Raw genomic sequence first — 13,463 nt, 5'->3', positions numbered from 1 at the left:
CATAAATAAGTTGGGTTACGCCGTTTTGTCAAAAATAGCCGAATGTTCTCGAAAGGGACGCCGGAAGGCTAAATTTGCATAAACGACCATCTTTGGTCATTCTTTTGGGTTGTGACCAGTTATCCCGCACAACCTTAAAATCTTCGTCTCCGAAGTGCTGAAAGGTTGTGTTTGCAAAACCAGGTCTTTTATTCTTTGAAAAACAAGAAAATAGTCAGTGGTCAAGTGAATACCGTTTGGTTTTTAGTTAAAATAAGCCGGCCCGACTTCGGTGATGTCTTAAACCATTCTTGCCAAGATAGCCTTAGAGTATCTTTCAGTTGTCGAAGGGCTATTTTCGTAAAAGAACGAACAAGTTTGTGAAAGGTCGTAAAATAATCCTTCCCGGCCTTAAAATTCATGTAAAATTGAGAAGGGGCCACGTCGGAAAACAATCATTTGGTTAAAATTGGCATATAGGGGAAGGAATCTAGCTGTTTGTTTTTGAGTTTGTAATTCTTTGATTAGAGTATGGGGGCTATTTGATTTTCGAGACCGTTTGTTGTCTTTTGTCAAAGTCTGTTAGTATGGTCAGTTTTTAAACTTTTGTAATCAAGTTTGTTTTAATATGAAAATTAAAAATTTAAAAAAAATGTTTTATTATTATTTACCTTTTATTGGTCCGAACTACGCAAGGTCTGATTCATGCGGAGTCATGATACGTAGGCAATCTCCATAAGATTCGACCACCACTGAAGAAAAAAAGGAATAATAATAAAAAAAAAAGAATGAGAAATAAAGGAAAGTGCGGGAGATTTTCAAAGGGGCACAATTACAAGAAGACGGAACGACGCACGTAACTGAAGTGAATGCATGATAGAACGGTTTAACTGCTTAGGTGCATTGCATCTCTGATTTATGATTATCTGTCAAATGCTCTAACACTAACGTGATGGCTTCACTTTGCTGTGTTCATATATAGAAAAGTGGTTGGTTGTGGTAACTCCTCCCTGCAAAGCAAAGTCAAAGGACAATGACACAGAACCTCAGAACCGAGTGGGTCGATACTGATGACCGACAACAACTGGTCGAATGGAACAACGGGTTGGTAGAAGAAGTGAAAATGCTAAGACAGCTTGTGGCAGACATGTATCGGGCATGGATGGCTCGGAAAGCACCACCCCCGCCACCATCTAGCTTCCTGGAATCTGTCCTTACCCGAACACCGAGCACAATGCCAGACGCTCCCCCACACTCTCCATATATAACCGCCTATCACAGCTTTCCCAGCCACCCGAGTAGCTCCATCACTCGCCCTCCAGCTGTGTTTTCTCAATGCTTCTCCCCTCCCCAACACCAATTCTCTCTCCGGACCCTAAAAGCCATACTTCACCTTCCAGGTACCCAACTACACAAAAGGCCTATCCACCCCCTCAAGCATACCGGAAGCCTCCTGGATCAGGTTTTAAGCCAAATCAGACATTTAGGAACGAGAGGTTGCTGAAGCGAGGAAAGGCTCTCACCCCTATCGGAGTATCTTATGCAAGTCTGTTTGAAAGGCTAAGGCATGCTGGCCTGATTTAGCCGCTCCCCGCATATACTCCAGATCCACGTGCAAGAAGCTTTGATCCTGCTGCACGATGCGCATACCACTCCAATGTCAGAGGGCACAGCATTGAGAGCTGTCGTAATTTGAAAAGGGAAGTAGAAAGAATGATCCCAAAAGGGCGGATTGTGATCGATGACAGTGACATGGAGCACTCGAATCCTATCGGGAACTTGTTGACTGAGGTTGATGATATTGAAGTTGGTAATGGTCTTGGCAATATTGATGCGAAGCTCAGTGGCTAAGATGCCAGGTTTGATAATTGGGAGGACGCTCCGTTCCTTGGTTAGCAGGAGAGAAGCTTTTGGTGAATTATTTTGTTGTCATTTCTGTTCTCCGAATTATTCTTAGGGTTATAATCCGGATATTGTCTTGTGTCAAACCTTCTTATCTTTCCATTTTTGTCATAGCGGTTTGTTTAGTTTTGTCCAGATTTGTTTCGAGATTGTATTCTAGTTTGTTTTGTTTGTCTTGTTATTTAAACCATTTACCGTTAGTCTAATGCAAAATTCGGTCTTTTATTATTTCCAGTCATCTTTTGTTTAGTTCTTTTATCATTTTGTTCAGCGCTAATTCTGGTGACATGACATGCGCACACAGCTTGGGGATAATCTTAAAAGATAATCATAAAACCATTGGGAGGTGATCGGAACATTTAAAAGGAATAAGGACGGTTTGAGATTATTCGGAGCTCGAGTCATGTGGAACTGGGGCAAATAAAACATAAAGAAAAACCATAAAATCAAGTGAGAGTATTGCCCAACGGTGCTTTAAAAATGACAAATGAAAAGGCAAATGTATGCATATGGTTATCAAGTCTAGCACAATCAGAAGATGTGGCGAATATTTAATGGTGTTGTTTGTGCTTGGCGTGTTTTGAAGATTGGAATGACGAAGGCATTTTATTCTGCTATCTAAACACTTTCTCCTTCGTCAACCCTTTGAGACTTATTTGTTTTCTTTCATACCTCTCTTTCGAAATCAGTAGCAAAGAGTAGAAACACAAACATAAAAAGATAAGAAAAGAAAAAGAGAAAGAAAAAACAAAAACAATAGGAAAAAAAAGAGAAGAGATAAAGAAAAGGAAAAATGACAACAAAAACAAAAGAAAGTCACAACAAGGAAATGGGAACTACGTTTGACGTGATTCCTCAAAGAGGATACGTAGGCGCCTCACGGCTCGGTCATAGTGTAACAAAAAAAATTAAAAAAAAAAAGATCCCCAAACAAGAAACTGGGGCAAGGGTTCCGCTTGTTGTAAACAAATATGGTTCCGAAGGTTGTAATTTTGAACCCCAAATTGATTTGTTTTTGAGCCTTTAATACCCTTTCTTTCTAGCCTATCCAAAAACCCACATTACAGTCCAAAGAAAGACCTTCCGATCAGTCTTCAAAAGATGCCAAGTCAGACAAATGAGAGAGTCTTATCATAACATAACACTCTGATCTCTAGCAGAAAAGACTTTGGTCCACATACAGAGAACACTCTTATCCACAGCAGAAAGGACTCTAATCCCCAACAGAAAAGAAATAAAAAGAGAGTCTTATGGGTAACACCACATTCCCTAGCTGGAAAGTAATACAAATGAGAGAGTCTTATCGGTGAAGATCTTCACAGGCACCATAAGGCGATGAAAGCTGAGAGAAAACCCAAAATGAGAGAGGCTTGATAGTGAAAACCCTTCGGGCACTACAAGTCGAATAAGATTGAGAATCAGATGAGGAATCGCCAAATGAAGATCTTGAAAGACGATTGACGGCAAAGGATAGGCCACATGTGCATGTCATGACCATTAGAGTCGGTACCTGCGTTTGACAGGTTTTTATTTATAGTTTCTCTTGTTAAAGAGTTCTCTTTTTTCCTTTGTCTTTTATTCGGTTCATTTTTTGTTTATCTTTCTCCTTTCATAGAAAAATTCCCCAGTAGAGTCTATTTGGTCAGAACAAGTGAGATATGACTTCAAAATCTGCCATCAGCTTTCCAATTATGCAAGACCAGATCCGATTAGAACATCCAAATGGTCTAAGTCAGGAAGGAACAAGCGCGAGACCAGTGTCAAGAAAGATATCCCCAGCAAAAGGAGATTGACAAAAGGATGGACGAGTGTCAAGAGGGATATCCCAGCCGAAATCAAAGGTTATAAACCTCAAGGCCAAGGCCCGTGGACAAATCAAGAAAGAACAATGCGGAGAGCAATGGGCAAGATTGAGAAATTCATATGAGACTAAAAGGCCGTGAAAATGCCAGTTTCCGAGCTATGCCACAAAAGAAGTGGGATATACCCAGCAGAAAAGGTTGTTTTCAGTGACACAAATGAACAAAGAATGTGGTTTATCAGCAAAACATTGCAAAATCCTCAAGGGGAATCAGCTATCATGGAAAAGATACCTGGTCAGAGGGAAAAATCGTTGAGAGGTTGGTGAATAAGGAATCGACAATAAGGTCGGAAGTTATCACCCAAGTTTCAGGATAGCCGAATGACGCAAAGCAGGGCAAGTCGTTCTAAGACCAGCAGGAATATCATCCCCAGCAAATAATATCATCCTAAGCAAGTTTTGATAGTGTAATAGGAACACAAAGCAGGGAAGGAGAAAGGGAAAAGTCATCCCCAGTAGGAGTGTCACAACCAACCACCACGTTTTAAACTAACAAACTTTGAAACAGGTAAAGGAAATAGCATTGATGACGGAAATGCATGCCATAAGGGAGATTATCAAACTGGGGCAGAAATTTTCCTTTCATTTAGAAAATTTTCTGGAAGTTAGATACCCATTTGGGGAAGAATAAAGATAGCACCAATCTAAAGGGAAGTGGTCTTTGAACCAGTGTTACCCCCAGCATAAAAAGTTTTAATGAAGGAAGTTGTTCCCCAGCGGATAGAACAAAAGGATGAAACTTGTGCTCGAAAAAAGCAAAAGTCCAGTGTCATTCCAAGCAGCCTTCAGAAGAGTGAAGCACTAGTTTGGAAGGAATCAAAATCCCCCAGCAGTGTTATCCTCGACAGCGTTATCCCCAGTTGATAACATTTTATCCCCAGCAATGTTGAGAAAGAAAAGTTTTGAAGGAAGTAGTTTTGGAAAAAAAGGGGAAGAAAGGAGATTCCCCAATAATATTATCCCCCAACAGGTAAGTAAATAATTCCCCAGCAGTGTTATCCCCAGCAGTCTCGGGGAAAGACAACACGAGCTTTTAAAGGAGAAAGTCATCCCCAGCAAGGCCACAAATCGGCCACCATTTTAAAAACTGATAAAATTTTCTTTGCTTGAGAGTTGAAACAGGAACAAAGCAGCGCAAGGGAAAAAGAAAAGAAAAGAAGAAATTACAAAGGTAAGTTTCTCAAACCTTTGATCTTTACATTTTCCTCCTAGGATAAAAGTCCTAGTCTGATGGATTTCCCTCCCGATACAATCTTAGTCCGATGAATTTTCTCCTAGGATCAAAATCTAGTTCGATGAATTTTCTCCTAGGATAATTTGAAAAAAAAGAAGAAGAAGTTTGAATTTGAAAAAAAGGGAGTCATTTTTTAGTTTTCTTAAGATTATCAATGTTTAGTTGTTGTTGAAGTCAGGAGCCCGCCTGGAGAATGGAGGTGTTAAAATTTAAGAAATTGTTGAAGTCAGGAGCCCGCCTGTAGAACGGAGGTTGTTAAATTTTAAGTTGAAAAAGTCAGGAACCCGCCTGGAGAATGGAGGTGTTAATATTTAAGAAAGTTGTTGAGGTCAGGAGCCCCCCTGAAGAACAGAATGACGATTTAAATTTCAAGTTTTGAAGTTGGGAGCCCGCCCATATAACAGAGGAATACATTTCAGTCTTTACATTTAAGTTGAAGAAATTGGGTTCATCCGCCCTCGAATAGGATATTTTGGGTTCATCCGCCCTCGAATAGGATATTTTGGGTTCATCCGCCCTCGAATAGGATATTTTGGGTTCATCCGCCCTCGAATAGGATATTTTGGGTTCATCCGCCCTCGAATAGGATATTTCGGGTCTATCCGCCCTCGAACAGGATATTGAATTTAATCCTTTCTCCAAAGGACGTTTAATTTATTTCGACCCGAGTGGTCCTGCTTGTATGAACATTGCCAAAACATATACCAATGACGATTTATTTTCAAAATTGTTGATGAGGTCAGGAGCCCGCCTGAAGAGAGGAATGGCAATTTAGTTTCAAAGTTGTGGTTGAGGTCAGGAGACCGCCTAAAGAGAGGAATGACAATTTATTTTCAAAGTTGTTGATGAGGTCAGGAGCCCGTCTGAAGAGAGGAATGACAATTTATTTTCAAAGTCATTATTGAGGTCAGGAGCCCGCCTGAAGAGAGGAATGACGATTTATTTTCAAAATTGTTGATGAGGTCAGGAGCCCGCCTGAAGAATAGAATGACGCTTTATTTTCAAAGTTGTTGGTTGAAGTTAGGAGTCCGCCCCTATAACATAGGAATACATTTCGAGTCAGTAAAGCAGAGGAATCCAACCGGAATCCCCAGCGGGAAACAACAAGAATCCCCAACAGAGGAAGGAAGTCCAAGACTCGATGGAAAAATAATGCGAAAAGGAAATAAGCAGTTCGATATCGGCAGTCAAGGGAGAATACAAGACAAACTGGAAGTAAAGAAATACCAGAAGAGTCACCGAGACATCAAAGCAACAAGAGACACAAGGGCATGATCTAAATAAGATTTTGTAATTCATATACCATGGTCTACTCTAGCTTCTTGTTTTCTTTCAGCATGGTGTAATAAGGAGATCAGCAAGCAGTACAAACAGCATGCAACAGCAGTAACATTGCAATCCCATGGTAGTCCCAGCTACCAAAACTTCCTGAACTACATTAACCTGATTCCCTTCTAGCCAGGGATATGTAGAAAACCTTTGAAGCAAAGGTTCGGTTAAATCTTTTTCAAAAAAAAAATGCTTCACACGGAGTACTTGGATGGGCAAAAACCGCTCACTTTATCTTTGCAAGAAAACTCTTCGTATTTTCGGACAAAGAGGGGGGGCTGTAAGCACGTGATTTTTGCCTTATGAGAGAATTACTCCCAAAAAATTCAAAATAAAACAATTTTCCTTTGTGTGCAATTTTGAGAATTTTCGTGGCATTTTCAATAATTATGTGTATTTGTCCATGCATGTTTATTTGTTAAATTAATAAAAAATACAAAAATACATCACATTTGCATTTAGGATTTAAGTTTACAATTAGAAGTAATTAAGTTTGTTTTACAAGAAATGAAAATTGCAAAAATATGCATTGTTTACATTTTTAGCATTCAATGTCAAATTGTGCAATTTTATTTTAATTGGTGTTTAATTATGTATGATAATTGTTGCTAGGAATTAATTAGTATTTTTTATAAGTTAATTTAGTTTATAACTTAATTTAGAATTTTAGTTTTATTAATTAGAAAGTAAAAGAAAATAGAGCAAAAAATATAAAGAAAATCGGAATTGGGCCTCTTCTCCAATTTTGAACCTAGGCCCAAAACACCTCTATCCAACCCAAAACCCTTGACCAAAGCCCAATGTTATACCCATACCCACTCCACGACCCGACCCTCTCCAATTATAACACAAATATACACAACCCTAAAGCCTAAGTTTGGTTTTTTCAGAGTGCAAAAGACCCCCTTTCTCTTCACATCTTCATCTTCCTCATCTCACACCCCTTCCAATGCCAACGAACCTCCCCGTCCGCCATTGATGCATTAGCAGAGCTGCTCGTCGACCACCCTGGCTGCTCCTTCTTTTTCGTCCAACAGCCTCTGCCCCTATCCGCCATTGATGAGCTCGTCGAGCTCCCATGGCTGCCCCATCTTCATCTTCTTCGTCCCAAGCTCAAACGGCAACGACGAACAACCTTCATCGTCCTCACCTCCATGGTAGCTGATGTCGCTGCTTCTTCTTCTCCTTCCAGCTTCACCATGACCATGGCTGCTGCGTTGTTGTGTCTTCTGCTTCACGACCAGTTGCTCGACATGCACACACACAGTCGCCATCCATGGCAGCCCTTACGTCGAGCTCCGGAAGGCTGCTGCTTCTGCTGCTTCATCTTCAACTGGCTTCTCCCTCACGTCCAGCTGACCACCAGCAACCCAGTCTCCCCGTCCGCCATGGAAACCAAACCACCAACTCCATCGCGACAAGCAGCGCTACTGCTGTTACTGTTGCTTCGTCTTCGTCTTCTTCACCATGGTCTAAGCCTCGTCGACCTCCAACAAAGAACACCCAAGAACTCACCCTGCTGCTTCCATGACCACACGCACATACACGGAGGAAAAGCGAGGCAGTCCGGTTAAAGTCCGTCGAAGTTCTGTCAAGGTTTTGTTTGGTTTTCGTTTGAGTCTGTTGTTGTTCGTCGTTTGTCGTTCTAAGTTCGTCGAGGTTAAAAGAGAAGGTGGGTTGTCGTTGAAGTCGAGATCCGTTAGGTCATTGACAGTCTTGGTTTGAGTTCATCGTCGTTCCGATTCGGTTAGTTGGTTTAACCAATTCGTGTTTATCGTTTTTTTATTTTCTTCAGTTTGTTTCATTTTTCTTGTTTATTTTTTAGGTAGAAATTGTTAGTTTAATTATAATGTTGTTAGATTTAAGTTGAAGTTCAATTAATTATTTCTTCAGTTTGTTTTTATTAATTTAAAAGGATTTAGTTTTAATATAGAGTGTTAGTTTAATCGCTTGAATTCATTCTTTGTTGTTTAATTTAGATTTAATTCGTGTTCATTTTTTTGTTTGAAATTCGTTTTTAATCCAGTGATTTAATGTGAGTTTATGATTTGGTTTTTAATTTTTTGATTTAGTTTGAATCATGCATCTTTGTTGTAATGTTGTTGGATTTAATTTGAAGATCAATTGATTATTTGAGTTTAGTGATTTGAATCTGTTTATTTGTTTTGTTTAAGTTTAATTTGAATTTGAGCTCAATGATTTGAATATACTTGTTTGTTATTGTTGTTGAATCTGAAAATAGGTTTGTTGTTAAAAAATATTGTTCATTCAAAATAATTCCAGTTGTTTCCTTGTTGTTCATCATTTAGTTTAAGTTTGTTCATAAAATTTAATTAGGAATTGGTTATAGCTGTTGTATTTTGGTTAGAATTGATTAGGTGAATTGGTTATAGCTGACAGGGTTAGAATGGTCAATTGCAGTATTTTCAGGGGTAAAATGGTAATTTCAGTAATTTTAGAGTGGTATATTTGGAATTGAAAATCTGAACAATTTTTTATTTTGAGTGCTCTGTCCATTAAGATTAAATAATATTAAAATAGTACATGATGGGGGACAAGACATAATGTAGTGGGGGAATAATATAATTGTTTAAGGTAGGCATGGGGGACAAGATATAGTGGAGGGGATAATGTATTTGTTTAATCAGTAATGGGGGACAAAACATTAGGAAGTGGGAAATTAAAGGGGGATGAGTGGAAGATAGTGAGATTTAATTTAAATAAGGAGAGTTTGGCTATAAATAGAGGGGGCTGGACACAAAATAAAGGGGGCGAGATTGAAAAGAGATGGAATTCCGAAAATATTAAGACTTCCAAAAAAATAAAAATAAAAACATTCTGGAAATTTAAAGAGAGAGTAGTATACACCTGATATACAATCTAAATATTCTGATATACGGATTCAGAAATTAAGGGTTAAACATTAACTAGTCTTTCAATCTGAAAAGATTCCCTTTGCTTCTGCCCGTTGATTGTTGTTGGTGTCTCTGGATTTTCGTTTGATTTGTTCCTTGAGTTTGGTTGGTTGTTTGCCACTACTTCACTGGTTTGCTGGATTTCTATCTTGATTTTAAAATCTGTCACTGGTTTCTCATTGTTGGTTGTTACTGGTTGTTGGGTGTTGTTGTTGTTGTTGTTGTTGTATGCTATTGTATTTCTGCTGATCTTCCTTTTCTTTTACTTCCAATATCAGGTACACAACTGACACGCTGATTACTGTAAACTGAAACATGAAGCATGAATATGAAATGAAGAGTTGAAGTTCTGAATTTATCTTAATTATATTCTGAATTTTATTTGTATATATACATTATTTACCTTACTCTAATTAGAATCATGTAGCTGTTTAATATATAATGGAACATCTGACGGTAGCTTAGCGGACAAACTATCTATGTATTGCCTAATAAATAAATAAATGATGTAGTAACTCTGTCTAGTTAATTCGTTATTGTTGGATGATTATCATGTCTCAAAAAGCATGTTAGCTGATTTAGACTATTTTTAAACATTCAACAGTTAGTTCATTAAACGAATAGATCATTTCGGAACTTGTAGGAATATTGTTTAGCTAAATACTATTGGTTAATTTCAGCATATAAATGGTTTAGGATTAAAATTAGATTGCAATTTATTTTTTTTTAATTTGACAAACTGTGAGCATGCCTAGTACAATGTAACTAGGTAACTACATGTGAATGAGATGGCCCGGGTCCAGTTTGTACCATACATATTGGATCTGGGCCCGCATTGGCAACGGACTGCCCTGCTTGCATCATTTTTAGATTTTACGAATCATATTCGGAACCCAAATATAACAACTCGTAAGCATGTAAATAAATTAGGACCTTTTCTCTTTCATTTTGTAGAGACAAATTTAATAGAAAAAATGTAGGCATTTTAGGATTATCCTGTTAAAATAAATGAGATGAGCCTCACCCAATAAAACGCATAAGTTGTGGGGCCCTCAATAAATGGTTAATAATTAATTGAACTTTGGATGGGCCGTTTTAGCAAGATTTCACGGCCTTCTCAAAAAAAAATGCGCTAGTCGCTTTAGGCGCACCTTTAATAATTTACTTTCTTAAATGTGGGTGTACATTGATGTGACCCAAATCCAAATCTCAACGGAGTCAAAGTGTGTCAACGATCACGGGTACATTGATTGTGACGTGGTTCGAGATACATTCTCACAACGTTGCAATTCCCTATAAAATAATAATAATAATAATAATGAAAGCGGTAAAGAGTTAAAATCTGCACATAAGTTCATACTTGTATAAAATCAGATAATCAAGCCGAATATGACAGTTGAGCGACCGTGCTAGAACCACGGAACTCGGGAATGCCTAACACCTTCTCCCAGGTCAACAGAATTCCTTATCCGGATTTCTGGTGCGCAGACTGTTAAACAGAGTCATTCTTTTCCTCGATTCGGGATTCAACCGGTGACTTGGGACACCATAAATTTCCCAAGTGGCGACTCTGAAATAAATAAATAAATCCCGTTTCGATTGTCCTTTAATTGGAAAAAAACTCCCTTCCGCGCCCCTTCTGGGCGGCGCGGGCGAAAAAGGAGGTGTGACAGTTACGATGTACATTTTTGTTGTATTGAATCTGTATTAACGCTCATATATTTAACAGGGGGTACAGGCCGGATATGAATTTTACAAATTTTGAACCCAAGCATAGTTTTGGTGTGTTGGATCATGGTGGTCCATCTGGGAGCCATCACCTAAATGAAAATGTCCATCATGGAATTTCATCACATTACGACTTGTAAGTGAAGTGATACGGCTATATGGAAAGTATTTATTAAATTCAGCATCTTATTATTTTGTTGATTGTGCAGTGAAAACGAGCAAGTTGAACCAAATGTACTCACTCAATTGCCCGAAGATGACGTATTAAATCGGGATCTAGCAGATGCACAGAGTGAGGAAGAGAACAGTGATTACGACAACAATGCTGATGAATCTGGAGATGAGACACCCTTTCTTCGTGAGGATGGTGATGAAAAGGAAGGATCTTATTTGACGAGAGAGTATGCTCCACCCCCCTAGACGAAGAGTGTACGAGTCCCAAGTGTCGTTTCATTCAAGGGAGATTCTTTACTTTGATAACTTGCCAAGCATACCGGATGTGGAAGCTCTCACAAGAGATTTTGATGAAATTCGGGCAGCAATGTGGGATGAGTCTAGACCAACGGTGCTGGCAAAAGGCATGCTTTTTCCTGATAAAGCGCGCCTAAGTAGGGCTTGTAAAATGCACAACGCAAAAGAGTGTCGTGAGATGACGGTATGGGAGTCAAGTCCGGTTGTATACAAGGTTGTTTGTCGTAGGTGGTTTTGGCCATGTCATTAGATGTTGCGTGCGAGCAAGAAGAAAACAGGTTTGTGGAAAGTGGGTAAATACATTCCCACCCACACATGCGAAATAGGCACATTCAACTGGAATCACTTCAACTTGGATAGACTTGATTTCTCTTGTTTTTATTCCACACATCAAAGCATCCATAAGGTATAAAATCAAAGAGTGCATTACAACAGTCCACCAGGAACATGGCCATACTATTGCTAAAAGAAAGGCATATCTCGGGCACAAACGAGCGTTTGAAATAGTCTATGGTAACTGGGATAAGTCATTTGCAGATCTGCCTAGGTACATGGCTGCACTGCAGCAGTTAAACCCCGGTACGGTTGTTGAATGGAAGCTTGAGAAAATTCTAGGTAAACCAGAATATACATTCAATTACGTGTTCTGGGTGTTTAAACCAGCAATTAATGGTTTTTCGCATTGTCGGCCCGTAATATCTATAGACGGCACTCATGTTTATGGAAAGTACGATATCAAGTTGTCGATAGTCGTGGCAGTAGATGCTAATGGACAGATATATCCTCTAGCTTTTGCTATTTGTGCCAATGAAAGCCAAGAGACGTGGACGCTATTTTTGAACCACTTGAAAGAGCACGTTGTCAAACAGTGTTCCGGTATTTGTCTAATATCTGATCGGCACGGTGGTATCTTAAGCTCTATGGAGAACTTGCCTGCATGCCAAGAACCTTATGACTACCATCGTTACTGTGTTAGGCACTTTAAAGCCAATTTCCAGAAGGCACATCCCAACAAGGATCTGCATGATTTGATGTGGATGGCAGCAACAGACCACCAACAACATAAATTTCGGAGGCACATGGAATATATCAGGCAAGAAGACGAGGCAGCCTATCATTGGTTAATGTGACATGACCCTGAAAAGTGGACTTTGCATGCGAATGGTGGCAGACAATGGGGAACTCTGACTACGAATGTGTCAGAGTAGTTCAACGGGTTATTGAAGTCAGCAAGAGGATTGTCTTTCACAGCCATGGTGCGTATGTCGTTCAAGCAGATGGCAGAGAGGTTTGTTGAAAGGTCTGCAGCTGCAACGTCATTGATGGGAATGTGTGTTGAATTTATGCCCGTGCCGATGCAGAGATTTGAGAAATACAGACGGCGAGCGCATTGGCATTCATTTTGCAGTATGATAACGAAAGAAATGTTTTTGAAGTTCGCACCGCTATCCATCAAAATCGAGGTAATAATGTACATATTGTAAATGAATCTACAAGGTTATGCTCTTGTGGGAAATGGTCCATCTACCACATGCCTTGATCACATGTCATCAAGTGCTTTCATAAAGTTGGTTTAGGTGTAACCAACTATGTTGATCAACAATATAGTGTTGCGAAGTACCTAAACACATATAGTGGGCAGTTGCAGCTAGTGGGTGCTGAACATTATTGGCCGCCTGAACCATTTAAAATGGTGTGTAACAAGTCCTATTTGCGTCTAATACAGGTGAAGAAGAGAACGCGTATACGGAACCAAATGGATGTTAGTGATACCGTTTATGCGCGCAGATGTGGATATGCTCGCAAACAGGACACGACCGTCGAAAATGTCCTTTGGGTGGCAACAGTAATCAAGCTCGGGGTGGTTGTTCTTTTATTGTGCCTAACTATCAATGAGTTAGTGTTGTAATATTTATTTGTTTTGTTTATGTTGCAAGATTTATAAAATAAAATTATGTTTGTTAATTATGAGTTGAATTTCTCCATTTTAGTTTTTCAATGATAATAAAAAAACTTATATATTCGGAAGAACTGGAAACAACAT

This window comes from Nicotiana tabacum, chromosome 5 (genome assembly GCF_000715075.1).
Source record: "Nicotiana tabacum cultivar K326 chromosome 5, ASM71507v2, whole genome shotgun sequence".
Classification (NCBI taxonomy): Eukaryota; Viridiplantae; Streptophyta; class Magnoliopsida; order Solanales; family Solanaceae; genus Nicotiana; species Nicotiana tabacum.
The sequence above is the reverse complement of the archived record's forward strand: the minus strand, read 5'-3'. Positions refer to the sequence as shown.